This window comes from Paroedura picta, chromosome 9, assembly GCF_049243985.1.
Source record: "Paroedura picta isolate Pp20150507F chromosome 9, Ppicta_v3.0, whole genome shotgun sequence".
Taxonomy (NCBI): Eukaryota; Metazoa; Chordata; class Lepidosauria; order Squamata; family Gekkonidae; genus Paroedura; species Paroedura picta.
In genome coordinates this window covers 58841926-58865756 of record NC_135377.1, presented here as the reverse complement: position 1 = coordinate 58865756, position 23831 = coordinate 58841926, and positions in this window count along the sequence as shown.

Here is a 23831-nt window from a genome sequence, read left to right as displayed (position 1 = left end):
GAAAGCTCTGCTGGGAGTTCAATTCCAGCAGCCAGCTCAAGGTTGACTCAGCCTTCCATCCTTCCGAGGTCAGTAAAATGAGTACCCAGCTTGCTTGGGGGGTAAACGGTAATGACTGGGGAAGGCATTGGCAAACCACCCCGTATTGAGTCTGCCATGAAAACGCTGGAGGGCATCACCCCAAGGGTCAGACATAACCCGGTGCTTGCACAGGGGATACCTTTACCTTTACCTTTTTAATTTTAGGAGTTGCTTTCTCTGATCTACATTTTACGAAGAAGAACAAACTTGGTTTTTATACCCTGCTTTTCACTATCTGAAGAAATCTCAAAGTAGCTTGCAATCGCTTTTCCTTCCTCTCCCCATAAAGGATAACCTGTGAGGTAGGTGGGGCTGAGAGAGCTGTGACACAAGTGCTCTGTTACAAGACAGGACAGTGACTAGCCCAAGTCACCCAGGTGGCTTCATGTGGAGGAGTGGGGAATCAAACCTGGATTGCCAGAATAAAATCCACCAATCTTAATCACTACACCAAGCTGGCTGTCTCTTCACAGATCAGAAGTATTCCTCCAGTAGATCTTCAGCTCCCTGTGCCACACTTAGTTTAGATTTTTAAAAAATAATCAGAAAACAAATGCTTCACATTTATAGAAAATTTGCATTTAAAATTAATATAGTGAATTTAGGTATGATGCTTCTTTTCTTTACTCCATTCTTATCTCTTGGTCTCCTTTGCCAGCCTTTGTTATTTTTGCCATTAAGCACATGTTATTGGTCCCTCTCTTTACTCTTGTGATGGGCAACACTATAAAAATAAGGTTCCAAGTACTGAAGTAAGTGTAACAAGTGAGTTGTGAAAAATCTGGCTGCTCTGAGCACTATGGTTGGCCAGCAAGAGCTGAGAAGGAGCTCATATTCTAGCTGTGTGCTGGAGAGAGATTCATTTTAAGTCTGATTTTGATGCTGGTTCGGAGAGTAGTCTGACAGTTCCTTAGCTGAGCATCTGCTCTGAGGAGAAACTTTACATAGAGAATTGAGTTTTTACATACAGCTAAACCACACAGTGCCTGGATGACTGGGGCAGATATTTGACCATGAGAATTTGGACGGTAAGCTTATACTTAAATGGACTCCCGGGAATGGTAGAGAACAGGAAGTCCTGGAGGATCATTGTCCATTGGGTCGCGATGGGTCAGGCATGACTTCACACCTAACAACAACTTATACTTCTGATTCAAGTCAAATTGGAAAGAAGAGGCTTTCCTTCTAGCATTTGGTGAGGCCGACTGACCCATAATATCTACAGGTCCCCCCCCCCCCCAGGTTGAGAGATCAAGCCTACTGAGGGAGTGTCAAAGTTATTGTTGAAATACTGTTCTAGTTGGTATGTTATTGTGATATTGTTATACAGGCCCCCTTGACACAGATACATGTTTAGGAAACACCCTTTTCCAACCATGCATGATAATGTTATGCCAGCTTTCCTGGTTCTAATGACCATTTCTTCTCCTCTTTCACATCCCACTTCCTGTCCCATCTTTTTATGACATCTTTTTCTGAACCATCGTTATTTCCCATGGCTTGCTCTACTGCCTCTGAATGTTCCATGTTCCTTTACACAGTTAATCTGTTAACCTGAATTCTAATCCCTCCTCTGATTATCCATTTAGTTCAGAGTTTAAGTTTTCTGCACAGGGGTTTTTCTTTTTATTTTAAAAAGTTGTATGTTTGGCATTGTCATTGTAAAATACAGGAAAATAGTTATTCATGCTTGATATTGAAACATCCCAGATAACTCAAGGAAATGTTAACTTCCACTACATATCAATACTCTGCTCAGCTACAGTGACAGACCAACAGATGAAGTAAATGTACCTCCTGATTCTCATAAAATGTCTGTTACTCTTTGAATATAATGAATGATGTAAATGCAGACAATGTCTTACATCCTATCTAGTAAGAATGGGCCATTGCTTATGAGGATAAATTTTGCCCCTCCCCATACCCTGCTGCACCCCCTTCCCTATTGTACTCCCAGGGGACACCCAAAACAATGTGGAAGAAAGGGCTCTGGTGTAGGAAGGAGAGACTCTGTAAAAATTAGTCCTCCTCTTCTACAGATGGAAGTAGTTCTGCCATCAGAAAACATGGTTAAAATGTAATCCAATGTGTCCCCATGTAAGAATATAATGAAGCACAGCTGGAGCAATGTTTGGGCAAAGTTGTATTATTCTAAGGAAATATCAAATAGCTACCTTAAAAAAAAAGATAAAGCTTTCCAGGAGGACCAAAAGAATCCATCCTTACTGATAGAGGAAAAAGGGTCTTACTTTTCTGGTATACATATTAGTAGCTGCAAAGCTTGCAAACCCCAGCAAGCATCTACCCTCAGTTAATCTCTCCCTCTTCTGGCTGAGAGGCCTTCTGCAAACAGAGGTTTTTAACATTAAAAAGAAAGTTTGCCCAGGGGTCTTGTTACTCCATATAAAAATTAACCAGACTTTCTTTCCCCACATGGAAACACACATCTGCTATAGTACAATGCAAAAGAATGTTGCCTGAATACTAGCAGTGAAATTGCACCTGCATATCAGGGGTAATATTTTTGACGGTACCAATAAAACTTGGATTAGCTGCTTAGTCCCTCCAAGGGTTCTGCTAGTATCTGACCTGAAGTAAGCAGCTTTTAGATTTCATTGATGAGAATAAAATGTTGAGAAAATACATGCGTGGTTTCATCGATTGCAATCATACATCACAATTAATACAAAAAGTAAAAACAAATAAAGAAATACAACCTTACCCTAGAAAACACCATTATATTTTAATGATATTCAGAAAAAAGACAGAAGTGTAGCCAAGTGTTATCGTTTCCATGTATTCTTCTCATTATATAATTAGCAACATTGGACTTCTTTCAGAAAAATCCCCCCAAATAGTACATTCTTGAAAAGACCCTAATATTTTTGGCATAACCCATCTGATTCCCTCCACCCCAGTCCAGTACCCCACACTCATTGTCAGTCCACCTTGGGAGCGGGAGACTACCCACCCTTGGTATTCAGGGCATCCTTGGGAAAGATCTTTGATATTCCACAACCCATCCTCAACCAAATGCCGGGCAGAATACCTCTGTCTTGCAGGCCCTGAAGAACTGTATCAGCTCTGTCAGGGCCCTCAACTCTTCCAGGAGCTCATTTCACCAGGTCAGGGCCAGAACAGAAAAGGCCCTGGCTCTGGTCAAGGCCAGGCAAACCTCTGGAGGTTCAGACTTGCAGAACAACCAGCAGGTTCAGACTTGCAGAACAAAGAGCCCTGCGGGGGCATAAGGAACCAGGTGTTTCCTTAGATATATAGGGTCCAGACCAGAGATGGCCTTAAAGGTTAATAACAAAATCTTGAACCTGATTTGGAACACAATTGGCAATCAATACAACTACCTCAGTACAGGTAGCTAGATATGGGCCCTCCAAGATGACCACAAGAGAACCCTGGTAGCTGCATTTTGTATCAACTGTAATTTCCAGATAAGATACAAAGAAAGGCTCACATACAGCAAGTTACAAAAGTCTAGTCTAGAAGTGACCGTTGCATAGATCATTGTGGACTAATGTTCCAGGGACAGTAGGGCACTATTAACCTAGCTTGGCATAGGTGGAAAAACACCAACTGGGCTACCCTAGTGACCTGTGCCTCCATAGATAGACCCCACCCAAATTTCTGATGGCAGGTACAGGCTCAAACTGTACCCGATCCATGCAGGGTAAAGTATGCTTCCTGGTCCTGCCCCTTTCTGCCCAGACATAGAGCCTCCATCTTGGAGGGATTTAGATTCATGCATTTCTGTTTGAGCTACCCAGACACTGTTTCTAGGGAATGTTTCCAGTGGATAGTGCAGCTGGCCATACATGAGGAGATAGAGCTGGGTGTCATCCACATATTGGTGACAACCCAGTCAAAAGCTCTGGGCCAGCTAGGCAATATAGAATACAGCTAGGGCACATATAGATGTTCAAAAGCATGGTTGAGAGTATTGCCCCATGTGGTACTCTATAAGAGAGTATGTAAGGGAGTGACAACTTTTCCTCCATCACTACATTCTGGGTCTGGTTCTGGAGAAAGGAGATTAGCTACTGTAAGGCTGAACCCCAAATCCCCATTCTAGCGAGGTAGTAAACTAACAATTTGTGCTCAACCACATCAAATACAGCTGACAGATCTAATAACAAAAAGATAGCTGAACCTCCCCAATCCATCTGGAGCTGGAGATCATTCATCAAGAAACACGGATTCTTCCGTGAGTCTGGGAACACCACGGGTGCAGGTGAGGGCTAGGTCAGGCTAGCCTTGTGCATAATTGGAGGAGCCAGGCTTTCGGGCCCATCTCCCACTGGTTGCCAGGCCAGGTCTGACAACTCCAAAGATCAACTATGGAACAGCTTCTCATAGGTATAGATCAAAACTCTATGAAACATTCTGCTATTTTCAAAATTAAATTCATTCACTTTCCCCCAAATGTGTTGGATTCTTTTCCCCTTGAGAAACTAGTTCAATATTTTAAAATAACCAACATTCAGGGACCACTGTTATAATTCAGATAGTAAAGTTTTAAAAAATTAGCCTGACAGTTAGTGCTGAATGGTGCTCTGCCTGCCTCTCTTAGAGAACGGTCTAACATTTTCCCCATTTCTAGCGACGCAGCAGTCCAGCTACTTCACCTCTGTGCTCTTGAGACAGGCAGACCTAGAGTGGGTGGGACCTCATGGTCCTTCTTCATGAGGGAAGGGCAAAATGTGTCCAGCATGCATTTCAAACTTGTGTATTTTTCAGTTAAAGTTAAATATATAAATAGGAAGATATTTGGGGGAAAACATTAGGTCATAGCCAATCCAGTTTGGATGATTTAATAAGCACAAAATGTCAACAACTGAAGCTGTGCAATGGAGTGAGAAGCTGCTTTGCACAACTTACTGTTGTTGTTTTTAAATTGAGGAGGGATGTATGATCCAGAGATCAAAGATAATTAACCACAAAATACAAAATATACCTTGGAAAATATATTATAAAGAAAAGAAAAAAAAATAGCCCAGCTGTCTGGTACTGCTCCACTGTCGTCTTGTATGAGCAATACTTTGCCTTTAGTATTAAAAAGGGGCTTATAATTTACAAAGAAAGACAATCAATAAATAAACTGTCCCTAATCAGCCAAAGAGCTGGCAGAATGACATTCCATTATCCTGTCAGACATATTGCAGTCAAATGCAGGAAATCTCACAAGGCAGGACTCCGTCTCGCAGCATGAAAGCTCACCCTTTCCTGTCACGGCCCAGAAACGGGATGCCAGGACTCGGTGTCTTTCACCTAAAAGCAAGTCAGTCTACATGCTGTACTGACTCCTGGTTACATTTTTTCCTGTGTCATTTTATTTCATAAAGCTGTGTAAACTTCATCTGCTGGGCCAAACGGCTCCCCCGTTGTGACGGCACCGTGTCACTTGGGCTGGGTGACAGCTGATTCTCAGCAGACAGCGCTGTCAGAGAATCAGAGACTTCCACATGTACAAGTGAAATTAACTTCTGTTAGTCTGACATTTCCCGCAATCAATACTCACAGGGTCCTTGTCTCTAGGATCAAAATTCATAAATCAAAAGCAGAGAGCATGAAATAAGGTATTTGATAAATCCATTAACTGAAAAGGAAGTATACTTCTGCCAAGCCGTTTGTAGTATACAGTAACACGCAAGGGGAATGGGGAAAGTGTATGGAGAGAAGGAACTTCCAGCCAAGATGTTAAGAGAAAAAGCTTCCTCTGAAGCACATTTATGAAAGTCATTTTTTTTTAATGTACAAAAGAATAATAAGAATTCTATTAATTTTATAACAGGCTCTCATGTTAAGAGCCACATCAATGGAAAATAAAATATTTCTGCACAGGAATTTTCACTATTTTTGTTTGAACATTGCCCAATTACTGGAGATGATTTTCCCCATGGGGTTTTCGACGCAAGAGACATTCAGACATGGTTTGCCATTGCCTGCCTCCACATAAGGACCCTGGCCTTTCTTGGAGATCTTCCATTCAAATAGTAACCAATGCCGACCATGCTTAGTTTCTGAGATCTGAAGAGATCAAGCTTGTCTCAGCTATAGGAAGTTATAACTGTACAAATAACTTCTTTTCTCATATAGCCTATCAGAGGATAGATGCGTGAACGGAACAAGAGTTGCAAGGGTCAATGCGTAAAGTTGCTGTAGGTGTGTCCAAAGCTCTCTGCAGGCCTGTTGCAACATTAGCTATACATGTCATATAGCAACCACTATTTAAAACAGGTTTCGAAAGGGAGCAATACGACCACTGAAGTATATGAGTCCATGTCCATGAAGAATGGTGGCTTGTGGTTTTCTGGATTCTGGTCTGAATACAGTGAAGGAGCATAGGCAAGGCTTGGGGAGGAGGAAAGGAGCCCGTGATCCTCACTAAAGCACAGGGTGCAAAAAACAGCTGTATTGCTAAACTCAACTATATTGGGACTGATCTTCAGTAGTGTGAAATATTGTACAATTCCCTGTCTTTTACCCATGAGGCTCCAGCATCAGCTTTTCAGAGGTCTTAAGAGGCTGGTAGTAAAAAGACAGGAAACATCATCATTCCGGTGTACTGCTGCATTCAGATTGTGTATCATCTGACCATTTTCAGGATTTGCATGGTAAAAGAAATTTCTCACTTGGAAGCCAACTTCACGGTTGCATACCTCTTGACATTTCTGTCATTGTGAATACAACCAATGGGGGAAAAAATAGGATCAGATGTCTACATCTATCCCTTTCTCAAGACACACACACATACCTCTTCCATGAGCATTTTAAAGCCATCATCCCCCTAAATAAGAGCAATGCATTAAATAAATTTTGTATTAATAACTTATTGAAATAATGGCACAGATATTCAGAGGCACTATACTAGATGGTACATGCACTGAAGAATAGATGTCAATCATCTGGGCTGCTTGTGCTTGTGAACTTCAGAGGCATTTGCCTGGCTCTTGATGGGAAAAGAGTGCTGGACTAAGTGGACATTTTGTTTAACCTAGTAAGGTTGTTCTGATGTTCTTGAGATTTTGTCACCATAGTGATTCTTGAGCACATTCAAAGAACAGATTTCCAACTTTTGATAAAACATTAAAGATCTGATTTTGAAACATCTGAGTCATAATGCACATCTGACTTTGTTAAAACTTCCTCGTCAGAGGAGGGTCTCTCTAAAGAGACCCCATTGCCCCCAAGAAGCAGGGAAATTCAGGACCATCAGCAAAAAGTCCAAAGCCAAATCTCAGGAAAAAGCTCTGTTCAGGACAGTTAAGGGAAGGAGGCTCTACAGTCCACAATTGGGCCTCCAGTGATCATCTCTAGATCCTCACCAACAACTAAGGTGATTAGCTGTGTCGAAGCCTGTTCTAGTTGACACAGGCACTCATTGTCCTATCTCAGAACTCTACTTGGGAGGAGGCAGTTTCTCATAGTCTACTTTGACTAGCAATATCTCTCCAGGGTCTAGGGCAGAGAATCTTTCACATCATCTGCTACCTGCTCCTTTTAACTGGACATGCCCGGGAATGAACCTGGGAACTTTTACATGCAAAGCAGCTGCTCTACCATTCAGCCATGGCCTGTCCCTTAATCCTTGTTGGTCTGACTCATTTGGTGATTTGTATTATATCAGATGGGAAATGGGGCAAATGCACCTTTGGCCACTACATGTTTAGTTCCCCGATCATCACCACAATAATATAATAGCCCCTGAGTCTGTGGAAATTGGGCCTCACGTGCAGGGGGAAAAATATTTTCCTGTTCTTTGTCTCTCCAGAAACAAATCCAATGTACTCCGTGTGACTTGGCAGCAATCAAACAAAAGAAAAACACATTCTCTCCCACACCTTTCTTTCCATACAAATCTTGCCCAAATAACTGTCGGCAATAAGAATTACATTATTAATAGCCATGCATTTCCCTAGAGATATGATACTAATATTAAGGCTGCTTTATTTTATATATTCAGTCATTACACTTCAGCTCATACAAATGGTTTGATTTTGCCTTGCTCTAATTACAACGGGAGCCAATAATTAGAACAGTTTTTTTCTATATAGATCCTCTGTCTTCTAATATGTCAATAGTTGTGGTTTTCCTAGAGAGTTTAAATGTACTGCAGTAGGTGCCCTTGAGAAAGATTTTTTCCCCCCCTGGTTATTTAGATTCAAGAAAGTTTTCACCCCTCCACCTCTGCATTTCTGCTATACTGTAATTTATTCCCAAAGAATATCTTCCTGCCATGACACATAGACATTGCGGGGGGAGGGGGGACCACGATAAAAACACCATGACTCACTGGCAGAGAAGTTCCTCATGTGGGTACAGAGAATGAAATTATTTCATCCATATCACTTATTTTCCATTCTAGGTGAACAGGGATAATAGGTTTGTCATTTACAGTCATTCAAAAGACTGAGTCCAATTTCATTATAAAGGAGTTCACAGGATAGAAATTATCAGGTATTAGACAGGACAACAAAGGATGGGAAAATTCTCTTATTTCAATGAAGTTATCTTCCTCAGTACTCTTGGAGTGGGAAAATAAATAAAATTGGTGGTGCTGTTGTTTAACTGAATAAAGATACTCACCCTGAAGAAAGCTGCACGTGTTTAAATGTACTCAGAGGTTATTGGTACTTGTTTACTTTATGAACAGTCAGCCTTTATCACTATGAGCATGTGGAACTCTCCATTTGTTTCAACTAAGAATCATAATTTTGCAAATATGGAATGTGTATTCAGAAAGTCTTCATTCATTGAAGTAAATGGGAAAGCAAATTTGATTGGCAAACTTACACACATCTAAGTGCAAGAATCTGGAATGTATAATTGTTTAAAGGCCATCCCATATCTTCTCATAAAATGCTTTTGTGTTTTTCCAATTTGTCTGTCCGAGACATTATGAATAAAGATGTTATCTAAATTTTGAGCCACATATTCATAAGATTGCTGGTAAATCCTTGTCTTCTCAGAGATCAGGTATCTGAATCTCAGTAACAATGAATGAAAGTTTAGACCAGTGGTTCTTAACTTTTAGTGCATAACCACATATCACTGACTACCCTCAAGGCACGCATCAAACAAGGACTCTCTAAAATTCTAAAAAAAAAAATCGTAAAATCCTAAATGCTTCTCCCAATCAGTAGACCACCTCTTGGAGAGGGACATGTGGCCCCAATTAAAGAACCACTGGTTTAAAACATCTACACAGAGCACCATTCAAGTATAACATACTTAAGGATGAATATGATTGTCAAGTTGATCAGAAGAGACTCCTAAAGATAACTTTATGTTCTCCACAGAAAATAAAGAACAAAGCTAGATATTATGTAATGACACTTAATAAAGCAAATGTAAAATGATGAAATATGAATACACATCAGGCTTTCTCAACCAGGACTTTGTGAAATACTGGGCCCATTCCGCACAAGGACCAATGTTGCCAATTGGTTTCACAAAGCGGAAATGCTATTTTAAATAGTGGAATCTTGGCGTTTCGCATACCTTCATTTGTAGTGGAATTCAGTAGCGTTTCATTCGTTCCCCACAGGTTTCCAGTCTCGCAGGAATTGCTAGAAAGGAAGCGATTTTTTTCTGTGCTTGTTCCTGCCCCTGGCTGTCAATCAAATGGAACAGCCAATGTGCATGTTATCATGCTCCCGAAAAGCTCCTTTCCCTTTAAGCACAGTTAAAAAAAAAACATGTTGCAACGAATATGCCTTGATTCCTCGCAAAGTAGAGACCCATCTAGCTGGCGTGTGAGCTGGCGAGTCATCATTACCAAGCTCCCCTGAGCGGAAAAAAAAATCCCCCCCCCCGCACGGGTGCGATTTTTGGCCGAAATTAAAGGGAACTGGCAAACAGAGGGCTGTGTTGTGCTTGGGGAATTAGGGGAGCTTTAAAGCACTTCTGTGGAGGGACTGTAGCTGGAGAAGCCTCGCTAGGTGAATCAAGCCTCACTGGTTAGTTGCTTTCCCCGCTCCAAGGGAAAAAAAATGGTGATCGCTTCGCTGGAAGTTCAGAGGAGAGCGCCAGGGGGAGGGACTTTGTTGCAACCGCTACATTGAGAATGCACAGGTCTTTTTTGCAAGTGTTGCAGGTTGTTGGCAAGAGTGTAGCGATTTTCTGAGGGTGAATCCACTTTTCTGGATTCCCCGGAAATCGCTACAACAAAGCGATTTTGGCGCTAGTGTTGCAGATTGCTCATGACGTCATGCGGAATGTAGTTTTAGTGGCGAAAACAAAATGTAATACTAGTGCTATATTAAAGTCATGCGGACTGGACCCTGGTGTTTCTTAATCGCCCTGGAAGGGTTTCCTGAATAGGTGAGAGTTAATTAATTTTTAATATATTATTTAAATTTGTTAAATATTTATTATGTAATATGACCACATATTGACAAAGATGACAAAATGCAACAATAGTAAGTATCACATATACTTCCCAGGGAAATTGGCCTATGAAAGTTCCACACATAACTTTTCTATCACCTAACATTTTGCTCAGAAAGTTTCCACAGGGCTGATTTACAAAGGAACATATATATAAGCAGAAAGGAGCCTATCTCAAAGCTATGATGTAAGTGTATAGTGTAAAATTGAGAGAGGCCACCGATATATTTGTTTGGATCAAGACAGATATCATTTTATTTTAATCCAAGGAGTTACTCGTGACTCCTCCATACCCAGAGTAATGTATTTAAGATTTTTTTTCCTGCTTCAAACTATTTACTACCTTATTCACAAACAAGAAATGTTTTCCACCTCAGACTCAAATGTGCTACTTTTAAAGGCATGGAGGAAGAATTACTATCAGAATTAATGACATGTCAATATTGTTCTAAGAAAAATATTGATGTTCAATTGGTAATCTGGCATTTACTAGATAGCAGACCCATATTTCAATGACTTCCATCAATCTACCTGTGTCTTAAAATACCAGTAAAGTTAGGGAGATGAACCCCAAAGCAAAGGAAGCAAGACCAGATACAAGAACTGGGCTCAAACAAAATGTGGTTGAACTGGGGGAGGGAGAGAGAGAGAGAGAGAGAGAGAGAGAGAGAGAGAGAGAGAGAGAGAGAGAGAGAGAGAGAGATTCTTTCTGTAGCAGTTAATATTATTTCAAGTCATTTCTGTGGATAAAATATGATGCTAAGAATGAAATTTATTCCAGAAAATTAGCATGCATACACACGTTCTTGTACAGCTGTCTCTAGAGATCATTCATTAGGGCAACCAGAGCTGCCTCCACCCCATGGCCAGGTCAGAAGCTGGATTGGAATGGGTCTATGAATAATGCTTCATCTAGGAATACTAGAAGTTGGTCCATGGCAGCCCAATTCAAGCACTTTCCCCAGAAATGCAGGACACAAAATGGGGGCAGTAACTGGCCAGGTTCCATAGGTCCCAACAATGGCCTTTTCAATAGACAATGAAGCACTGTAACTTTCAGACCATCAAGGAAGGTCCCTGTGGAAAGAGAGAGATTTATTAATTACCAGAGCAGTCTTCATACCTTCTCATTTTTATGAGTCATGGGGGGCAGGGGTCTAGTGGACAAGTGGTAGGCCTCACTGAATCTGGTAACGTATGTTGGTCTGCACAAAAATTCTGCTTCATATTCTTACTTATTTGACAACAAATCTTGATATTTTTGTGAAGGGGTCCTAAATTAAATTCCATCTTCTTTACAGTATTGCTTCATCACTGGCTTCAGGTCTATCAGTCCTCAACCTTTTTAACCTCATTTTTAATACCTGTGAAGTAGGTGAGATGGACAGCCAGTGAGTTTCATGGATAAGTGAAAATTTGAACCTTGGGCTCCCTCATGCTACTCCAGTATTCTATTCATTACTCCACACTGACTCTGTCAAATGCTTTTATTTGTTCATGATTCATTATATTTAACAAAGGTGTTGTTGAAGTTTAGGTGTGTAAGATAAAACCAATGTAGCCACTTGTAATGTTTAATCTTGTTGGACAAGTCTGAACCGTGTTCGATCTTGTCCAAATGACATCAAGGATACTCATAGGCAGCTTTGGATCACAGGCAGGGTGTTTTTAAAATATCTCAGGGCATGAAAAATACCATTGCAGTTTTAACAAAATGCATCCACATTAAAAACAAGCATTTTGTCTTCAAAGATGAAAGTAATATGTCTCCATCATAGCATGTTAATTAATTACTAGCTTGCAGTTTGTGCAGAATTGAATTTGAATCGCACATTAATAATGAATGCAAAAAGCAGGATTAATTTTATTGTAATGAATACCAAGTCACCTAATGATGATTGGCTGTTTGTGCCTTTTAAAATAAAGAAATAGCATTACCTTATAAATATTCTAATTTTCTGTGAAATTGCTGAGAACAATTTTAATGAATTTATTTGCAAATAAACTTAAAAAAAATACCTTGAGGGATACGTTTAGTTTAAAATGCTATAATGAGAAGGGGGGGGGGGAGTTAGTCGTTTGTCAATTAGTTATGAATTTTCTTAAGATTGGAGTTAATTAAGCTAATAAGAAAAACGCACAGGCTTGAAAGTAAAAGTTATGATTTATTCTTGTTTAATAGAACTACAGAATGCACTTTAAATGATTGGTGCACATCTGAAGGTTTATCATTTATTGATTATAGCATCAGCTGATGACCTGCAAGTATGAATGAATCATCACAGATTAATTAACAGCTCACAGACCTTTCATATCAACCAGCTTCAATTCACACATACTGTTTATCAATGCAGCCAGCTCTAATATTCAGCTGTGATTCATCAAGACTTGAGATCTCACACAATAGACATGTTTCAACCAGGCCAAAATCATATTTATATTTAGGGCTGCTGACTAACTTGGAGGAAAATATCCTGTCCCATTAAAAGAGGCTTTAACCTGATGCCACACAAGATGAAACTTGCAGCTGCTATAGGTATTCAATGAGTTTCTTCAGTGATTATGCAAAGGCAGTGGAAAGTGCTATCAAGTCACTGCCAACTTATGGTGACCTCAAGGTAAGATACATTCAGAGGTGATTTGCCATTCCCTGCCTCTGTGAATCAACCCTGCACCAGGCAAAGTGCACCAGGCAAAGTGCTCCCCTGTGTGGGTACTGGAAGAGGTGGGACAACTGCCATGACTAAAACTCCAGCCTACAGCCCGGCATGAAACCTCCAGTGCATAAACGGTCATAGAAAGCATCTCCTTTTCTTCAAGTCCAGCAGGTTCATTAGTGTGTGTAGGCTTTCCAGGCAGTGCCCTACCTGGAGGCTGGCAATCCTAAGGCAGAGTATTTCCTTTTACTCCCTAGAAAGAAGAACAGCAGCTTTCAAGTTGGGACATAGGTAGTGTTGCTAGCTTTGGGCTGGGAAACAATTAAAGATATTGGGGTGGAGTCTGGGGAGGAGATGGAACTGAGCAGCTTGTAATACCATAAAGTTCACTCTCCAAAATAGCTATTTTCTCCAGGGGAACTAACTTAATATTGTGGTTGTAATAATGGGAAAACTCCAGGCCACCCTAATCATAGGGAATATTTCCAACGTTTGCCATAAAGGTCTGCTGAAGAGGGAGGTTGTGTCCTTATTGGCAAGCATTGGGGGCTGCAATGGAGATGGCAGAATCCTAGATATAGATTGTTTGCAGTGCTGGGTTCTGGTATCCACTCAGGAGCTCCCCACCTGCACAGTACTGTTGCTGTGGCCAAGGCAGCCCCATTGTTGCCTCTCATTGCACTCCAGACCTCCCTCCCTCTTCCCCTGATTGTTTGGATATTCCCTGCAATTCAGTCCTTGAGCTGCTACTAGAGAGGAGCATGGGGAAAAGACAACTTTTGTCTTGAGTGTTAATAAAGCCAAAACTATCCTCCCTCAGAACTACCCATGAATTTATGTTCTTCACATTACATGACACCCTCTGCTCTACCAGCATGGTGTAGTACAGGGGTAGTCAAACTGCGGCCCTCCAGATTTCCATGGACTACAATTCCCATGAGCCCCTGCCAGCATTCACTGGCAGGGGCTCATGGGAATTGTAGTCCATGGACACCTGGAGGGCCGCAGTTTGACTACCTCTGGTGTAGTAGTTAGGACCGGCAGCTTCTAATCTGGCGAGCCGGGTTTGAATCCCCTGTCCTACACATGCAGCCAACTGTGTGGCCTTGGGCTCATCATCGAGCCTTCGGGGGGAGGCAGGAAATAAAATGATGATGATGATCATCATCATCATCATCTTAGCCCTGATAGTGCTGTTCTGACTGAGCAGTCCTGTCAGAAACTCTCTCAAGCCTTCCCTACTTCACAAGGTATCTATTGTGTGGAGAGGAAGGAAAGGCAATTGTAAACTGCTTTGAAACTCCTTCAGGCAGTGAAAAGTGGAGTATAAAAAACAACTCTTTCTTCTTCTTTGAAATTAGGCTCTTTAAAATATCTTTTTGAGTCTGTCCTGGATTTTAAAAATTAATTTTTAAAAAATTACTCTATTTATAGTTCTCCAAGAGAACTATAACATGCATGGATTTCTACTGGACACCTCTCCCCCTCTTTCTAAGCGCAGGTTAGGCAAAAAGGGTATGATTGGCCCAGGGTAATTCAGTGATCTTCATGGAAGAGCTTGCAAAACTAGAGTCTTAAAAAGAAATGACTTTAGCTTTATCTAAGAATCACAAAAGTAAAATTCTTAGACAGACTCAGTATAATCCCTCAATGTTTCCAGTATGTCCTTTTATTGGATATTGAAGGAGGCTTCACTTTAGTTATCATAACTACAGCCTCGGGGAAAAAAAACTGTTATGAATCATTGAGTCATCGATTGGTTTAAGTGCATTTCTTGGAGCATGATAGCATGTGATGATCATATCTAGTCACAAAAATAGCGTAAGGAGATGCCTACCTCAAAACCTAGCTTTATTATTTATGCAATTAACTGGGTGGCTGCGTAAAGCTCTGTGCATATGAGTAGTAATATTACACCACCCTGGCGTGGGTTGAGTTTGCCGTATAAATGAAGCCCATATTAAATTTACAAAGGTTACAAAACCATTAGCACTGATGGCTTTTAGGAAGTAAACATTAAGGATGACTCATACTTTGTTCTTTGGTGCCATTTGGAAATTAAGTATTCTTAATTGATGTAATGCACCACAAGTTCCAATGGTTCTCAGCAAAAGAAGCGCACAATTCCACTGTAATTTGAGTACAGTATTCTAATTGATTAATTGAATTCCCTTGTAAGACTGCACAGGAGTTTTGGATGTAAGAAGGTTATCCTTGTTCTGCATAATGACAAATATGGTTGAACCTGCAATAGAAAGTAATGTTATCAGTGCTGAGTGAAAGTACATAGGATTACCAACTAAATGATATAGTTCATTTGTTGGCAACAAGTGGCTTGTGAATAAAGTGAATAAACACTAAGGGGAGAAAAGATGAAATAAAATAATTACTTCCAGTGGGCGATATCTAGAACAGGAGAGGTTATACTATGGGGGGGGGGGGGAGACACACGAAGGTTAGTGTTTTGAATTTTCTTCATTCTTATTTCTTTATTGCCTACTGAATATTCTGTGTACTATATTTCTACAATAAGCAGTTAACACTGCAAGGCAGCCTTCTACTCCATGTCTGCTCAATTTTTGAATTTCCTTTTAATATACTATGTCATTACTATGATTATATACCTCCAGCTCTACATTGACAAAAGAAGGAAGCTGTTCACATTTGCACAGATCATTCCTTGCCCCTGCACTCCTAATGAAGGTTTGCACTTGATATATCTGCCTATAGATTAAACCAGGTTTTATTAATGCCTGATTAGTATAATAAGAGCATAAGAGAAGCCATGTTAGATCAGGCCAATGGTCCATCCAATCCTACACTCTGTGTTACACAGTGGCCAATACCCAGGTGCCATCAGGAGGTCTACCAGCAGGACCAGAACTCCAAAAGCCCTCCCATTGTGTCCCCAAGTACCAAGAATATAGATCAAACATAGTGAATCTATTGCCTGGTTACCAATTGAAGTTACATGATTTTATAACCAGACAAAACAAGTTTTGGACATGCAGAGATGCCCCTGTGGCTTCATACAGACCTAAACACAGACAGCCATACAGGCATTGGCAAGCCAACATGATTATCACTTTTTGATCATCTACACCCATCATGGTCATGCATATCCATCTATCAGATACTCAAGCAGACATGTGCTAGAGGGACTTCCCAGAATTTTCTTTCGTATAAACAACTTTATGTCATCAGACATCTTGTTTAGTCAGGGGATTCTTGTTCTGGTAGCACTTTCCATTTTTCACAGTTCTATGTTGTGCACATTGATGAAAAAACCCTGCTGTACTAATATACCCTAACAATGTATAATGAAGTATTCTGCTCTCCTATTCTTATAAGAATGGTTTTAGCCTTGCTATATTACACTGTGCGTGAACGAGACCTTGGGGCACTTGTGGATTGTAAGCTAAACATGAGTAGGCAGTGTGATGCAGCGGTAAAAAAGGCAAATGCCATTTTGGGCTGTATCAACAGAGGCATCACATCAAAATCACAAGATGTCATAGTCCCATTGTATACGGCGCTGGTCAGAACACACCTGGAGTACTGTGTGCAGTTCTGGAGGCCTCACTTCCAGAAGGACTTAGTTAAAATTGAAAGGGTACAGAGGAGAGCAACTAGGATAATCTGGGGCCAAGCCCTATGAAGATAGGTTGAGAGACTTGGGAATGTTCAGCCTGGAGAAAAGGAGGTTGAGAGGGGACATGATAGCCCTCTTTAAGTATTTGAAAGGTTGTCACTTGGAGGAGGGCAGGAAGCTGTTCCCATTGGCTACAAAGAAAAGGACGCGCAGTAATGGGTTTAAACTACAACGATATAGGCTAGATATCAGGAAAAAAACATTTCACAGAGTAGTTCAGCAGTGGAATAGGCTGCCTAAGGAGGTGATGAGCTCCCCCTCACTGGCAGTCTTCAAGCAAAGGTTGGATACACACTTTTCTTGGATGCTTTAGGATGCTTAGGGCTGATCCTGCATTGAGCAGGGGGTTGGACTAGATGGCCTGTATGGCCCCTTCCAACTCTATGAGTCTATGATTATCCTTCAGTAACGTTCCATTATTGACAGAATGTAGATCCTTATGTCCACCCAATCTCCTCATGAAGCTGTCTATGCTGATAGCTGCCACTATTCCCTGTGGAAGTGAATTCCTTGTATATATGTTAAATACTCTTTGGGTGAAGTAATGATTGCATTTTCCTCCCCTTTAAAGCCTGTTGTCATATAGCCCACCTCCAATGACTGCCAGCCTTTGGGCAACTCCACCTTGGCTCCAAATTCTGTGTCACTGAAATATCCTGTGTTAGCCTACATAACTTACAAGTACCAAGAAGTGTCAAGCTTCTTCTCTCTCCCTTCCACAAGTGGTTGTTGAACAACTTGGCTTGCCTGTTCTGCATATGCACACACACAAACATACCAGCTAAGCATTGGCACAGCTGCTGCACTTACTGCTGGGCTTGATCTGTGGCATGTTCTAATGTCAGTCTTTCCCTCCCTCTCCCTCCTTTTTACAGCTTGTGAAAGAGATTGCTTGGAGAGCTGCCAGAGAGGTGTGTGTAGCAAAAGAATTGCTGGGAACTGCAACTTCTTGCACATGTTTTTCCCTGTCATTTCAATTTTTCAATATAGCAATTTGAGATTAACGATGGTCTCATATCCCTAGACTTATATGACTTGTCAACATCCCCTAAAACAACAAGGGAAGCATTTATAAATAGAACTTGTACACCAATCAAGGTGGGAGGACAGCGGGAGGAGCAAAGTGGGTGGAATGACCTCAGTGTGGGTAATGGAGTGGGCTTCAAGGGATTGCAAAAGGGTAGGGTAGAGGAATTCAAAGGAATGTCTTTGAATTACTTTCTTCTTGGAAGTGGTACAAGGAAAAAATTACCACTGAGGACCACTGTCCTCAGAAAACATGGAAGGAAAGTGACCAGAAAGTAAACTGAATGCTGAAAGGAATAAAATCAATGCAAAACAACAACAAACCCAACAGACAGGTACAGTGAAAGTGAAGGAAAATGCTCATGTGTAATTTGGGGAATTCAAAGATAATTAGAAGGTAGCATTTTCCCATACAATTATCACATGTTTTTTGTTATTAAATGCTTCACTTCTGCTTTCTAAAACTCTATTCCTCTATTGTACCATGGGAAAAAATGTTCCTAACAATGCCTGTATTTCTGTCATACCAGCTCACAATTTGTATCACCCAGTACACTAAGGGCCACAATTCATTTCAGTCATAGTTCAAAACTATCATGAAATAATCACAAAGTGACACTGTGAAATTACTGTAAAAAATTGTACAGCAATGTCATGACATTTTATAATTGAGACTCCTAGTACTCATAGCTCTATCAAAGCCCATAAGGATGAAGGCGGGAGACGGTGCTTTGACAGATGCAGCAGCTTGAGATGTACAAGCGAGATTGTATAAAGTCAGCCATGTAGAAAGTTATCGGATGTTCCAGTTTGTGCCCCCATGAAATTGGCACAAATCTTCTGGATTTGACTTCAGGAAGGTGGTTAGGAGAAACACGAGAGAGCAAACAAGGAGGTGATGGCCACTCAATGACTTAACCTATGTCATAGGGCAAACTCAGGTGTCAACAAAGAATCAAATAAAGATGAATGAGCTCATCATGTGGCTGTGTGATGCCTCATTGGGCCCAATTTAATTAAACAGAAACTGCTCATATAGAAAGATTAATAGAACAGCCACCTTACAAGAGAAGCTATGGCAAAGCAAAACATAATAACTCAAAAATGGACTCCAGTTTTATAAAGCGACAGCTGGGGCACAGTGCTTGTTTCAAAAGGCTACAAAGAGTGCCAGAGGAACACCAGTGTTTACTAGGAAGTCCTGCACCAAGCGAGCACATATGGTGGAGAAAAGAAGATGAAAGGTCTGCCTGTGGCCTTCGTTGAGTCTGTATAAGTCACGCTGGACAAATGAGCTGACAAGCCGGAGCTCTCTAGCATGCAAATGAGATACCAGGGGCAATTGAGGCTTGCTAGTGCACTCCCTTTTAGAGAACTCATAGAAAGTTGTTCAATTGGGGAAAGGTTAAAGCTGATAACGTTTTGTCAATTCAAAATGTGTTCTTGTGGAAGAAATAGACCACGCTGGATAAAGAGTTTTTAGTGTATTTCAGGGACACATTAAACATAAATTAGAATTTGATTCTGAATTTTCAAGTATAGCTAAGCAAAACCTGTTGCAGGCTTGGTCTGTAGCAGGACCGTCAGTTTACAAATGGTCTCTAGTTAAACCAGTTATTTCACGAGCATAGTCCAAGACTAGGGTTCCCCTGGCCAAAATGGCTGCCTTGGAGGGTGGACTGTATGGTGTTACACCCTGCTGTGGTCCTTCCCATCCCCAAGCCACATTCTCTGCCCCCCAAATCTTCATGAATTTTCCAATTTGGAGTTAAAAGCATCCAAGAATGCAGGCCTCTGTGCCTGCCTATTGGGATCTATTTGAATTCAGTTTTGCCTCAGTGTTTCCACTGCAGAGGTCGGGGAGGGAGCAGAGGATGAGAGAAATCTATAGTAAAACTAATATTCTTGGATTTATCATGCATGCATAGAAAGATTCAAATCATCTGTGCAGTTGAAGCCTACATAGTTTGAACTACTCCTGTCTACTAGAGCTTGTAAAATGATGGGTTGTTAGCCTCCTGGTGGACCCAGAGTTTTCCCATAATTACAAGTGATCTTCAGGCTACAGAAATCAATTCCCCTGGAGAAAATGGCCACTTTGGAGGGTGGACTGCAGGGCATTATACTCTGTATTTTCCAATCCCTCCCCTCCCCAGGGTCCATTCTCAAATCTCCAGGAGTCTCTCAAACTGGAGTTGACAACTCTCATGGGGTGCCTGGGTAAAATATGGAATAAACAAAGGCTGAATATTATGTGTGTGTGTGTGTGGGGGTCCTCAGAAGGACAGGCATGTGATGGTTCCCCACTGATGCCATGGCTATCAGCAGTACAATGGCAATAAGACTTCCACATAGCAGGTATTCCCATCTCTTTTATATATTGGTGATATAAGGTTATACAACATGTTTTTTGAATCCCCAGCTTTCATTTTTAAAGAAGTCTACAGCCTGTCTCATTGAGGAGATATAGGGGAAAGACATAGCTCTAAAATTACAGAAATATATCAAGGAGATGGGGTGGGGACTTTAAAAAATGAAAGCTTGGAATTCAGAGAACCTGTTACACATTATAGCATTATATCAATAAAATGATATATTTTTCTTAAAGCACCTCCTATCAAGGGGAGGGAATGATGGCTGTTTGGGAGGGAGGAAAAGAATCCAACTTTACCCTCCCAAATGGCAGCCACCCAGGCTTTGTTATCATCTTTTCCAAAACTACAAGCAAAACAGGCTTGGTGGAAAGCAGGGAAACCTCAAGAGGTGCTTAAATGCCAGGTGATGCTAAGAAAACAGTAGCAAACCCTACTTTCCGACAATATCCAAAGGGCAAATTACTTGTGTGAAATAGTTTACACGGGGAGAATGGTGAAGTCACTTATGTAATCCAATTTAGCCTTTATACTGCAGAGGATTTGATAGTACTCCAGAGTGAGCAAAGGTCATTGGGGCAGTAGAAGAAAAGTTGTTTTTTATTCCCCACTTTTCACTGCCCAAAGGAGTCTCAAAGTGGCTAACAATCATCTTCCCTTCCTCTCCCAACAACAGACACCCTGTGAGGTAGGTGAGGCTGAGATAGCCCTGATATTACTGCTCTTTCAGAACAGTGCTATCAGGTCTGTGGGGAGCCCAAAGTCACCCAGCTGTCTGCTTGTGGAGGAGTAGGGAATCAAACCTGGCTCACCAGATTAGAAGTCCATGCCCCTAACCACTACATCATTAGTCAATATTTCCCTGCATATGTGCCATTACTTTTACATCTGCAGTGTTCCCATCTACAGTTATCTTAATTGAACTAAGCTTTGAATGTAAGTCTTGCTCCCCCGTTGGACCTAGTTTAAAGCCCTCCTCACCAGGTCCACAGGACTCTTTGCAAAGACATTGCAAACCATCTCCTGATAGAAGAGCATCACGGTAGCATGATCCATGGTCCAAAAATCCAAAACTTTCCTGATGATAACAATAATGTTACCAGTCATTTGCCTGCATTATTTTTCTTTCCCTTCCTAAGCCTTTGCCATTAACAGGAAGAACTGATGAAAATACAATCTGTGCCCCCAAGTCCTTCACTTTTCCCCCCAAGGCCATGTAGTCTCCCTTCATATGCTCTACACTGCAGGGAGTGGAGCTATCAGTCAGCCCCAGGCAAAACTGCCAACTAATGCAAATCAGCTAATGCATTTAGCTGCTGTCCCCTACCACACAGGCAAGGAGCAGACAAAAAAACAACAACACTCAAACAGCCCCCACTCTCCTGCATACTATATAAACTCACACACTGTAAGAAAGAAAGCAACACTCACCAGTAGCTCCTGAGCTGGCACTTTCTCCTTATCCCTGCCCACCTGCTTGTGCTTCTGGAGCTATTTCCTGTGAGGAGCTCAGAGCAGACAAAATGTGCCTTGTGGGAACAGGAAGAGATGTATGAAGGGAAAGAGGTTGAGATGGCAGCACTTTCACATCTGGTCTCCCTTCCTGTCCTTCTTCAGTAGGATTGGTGAAATTTGGAAGAACCAGAGCAGGAGCATGCAGCCTTTCCTGTAGCTCCTCCAGAAGCTTCTTGGTCTCTGAGCACCAGAGATGAAACTGTCTTGTCCCCAAAATTCATTCTAAGATTGTTTCCACACTGTAGGCTTCATGCCAGGCTGCAGGATGGAATTTGAGTTGGGGCAGGTTGCCCCACTTCTTCCAGCTCCCACATGGGAGCTTGTCACTGGAAGGTATAGAGTACTCTTTTCTTGAAACAATTGTCAGAAGGGCACTGAGGCATTGTTAACAACTAAAAGATTATATTTTACAAACAGAAAAGTATAGTTAGAATGCGGAGATTGAGCTTTTACATACAAATATTTTGCATTTTAAAGATATTTGAGAGGTTTCTTTAACCTTTTTTTAGTTCTTAAATTTTCTTAGCACTGAGGTGGTATTCACTGTTTTTATACAAAACACATCTTTTTTGTTTTCATCTTTGTGAGGTCCTCTGAACATTAGTTTCTAGAAGGCTGCTAATACCCTTGATTTTCCCTTCCTAGAAGTACCAGCTTTCCTCTGACTTCTGTGGAGTTTATAGCAAGTCTCCCATATGTCTAAGGAAATCCTCACACCTGATTTCCCCTTTTTCACTGGGCAGGTTTCCTCCTTCTCTCCTTAGAAGAATTCTCCTTTTTTTTTTGTCCTGAATTGTGAGTATCACCTCACTGCTCAAATATCTGCCCCTGCTCACCAGACACTGTATAGACACCTGTTTTCAGGCTTTAGTAAAGATTCTTTCCCTTAGCTAAAATTTTTCCTCAGAGCTGATGTTCAGCTAAGCATAACCCGAATCAGAATAATCTCTCCTTCCACCACACTACTACTATTTTAATTCCCTCTTGGCTATTCCTGGTCAATCAATGATTGGAGCTGCCTGTTACTCAAGCTCTCTCTTACTGAGGAATTTTAACCCTTCACTCACTGTTACTTTTACTTTGGCACTTGTAATATGTCTTTTATAGTGTGTACATTACAACAACCTTGCCTCTTTTAATATCCTTCTAGCAGTCACTTAGTTAGGGAGGAACTAAATGGAATATCTCCTTGAAACTTACCTGGTGCATATTTTACTCTCCTTTATGTAGCAGGCCAAAACATAACTATTTGTTCTGTCTTTTAACTAAGAGGTTCTGCCTTTTTAGATGTTTGATGATCTGCTTCTAGCCTGAGTGGTGTTTTACCAAAATCTTATTAAACTGCTGTTGCATATGTGCTGTTTTGCCCTGGATTTCTTTTATTGACTGTTTTTAATTGGCATGATTTTATTGACAAAGATTTATTTTTATTGGGATGATTTGTTTGCATTGTTTTTACTATTTGATCTTTCTTTATTGGGTCTGAAAAGGTTGCATAAATTTTTAAAACAAATAAATATGGCAATAGAACTGCCAGAATATGAATCTAGTAGACAAATAAACAGTGGTTAAAGAAGAATAAGAACTTTTATAGCATTTGGATTTTTTTAAACAAGACTCTGCAACTACACATGAATATAAAATTATCTAGTATATTTTTCCATTGAAGAGGGTCTAGGCAGCATACATTCTAGTTTTACATGAACTATGTGAGGTGAGTTTGGCTTCAAGTGTATGACTGGCCCAAGGTTTCCCACTCACTTTCATGGTAGAGTAGGAATTGGAATCTGGGTCACCTGGCTTGATAGAAGTACATGTGAAATGGACTTAGAAGCTTTGGAGAACAATGTGATATGGCAGCTAAGAAGGCTAATGTGATATTAGGCTGCATTGTAAGGAGCATAGAATCTAGAACAAGGGAAGTTATAATACCACTTCATTCCACCTTGGTTAGACCTCAGTTGGAATATTGTATCCAGTTCTGGGCAATATAGTTCAAGAAGGATATTCACAAGTTGAGACACCTTCAGAGAAGGGTGACTAGGGTGGTTGAGAGGCTGGAATCCATGCTTTATGAAAAGAGGTTAAGACACCTGGGTAGGTATAGCTTAGAGAAGAGGAGGGAAT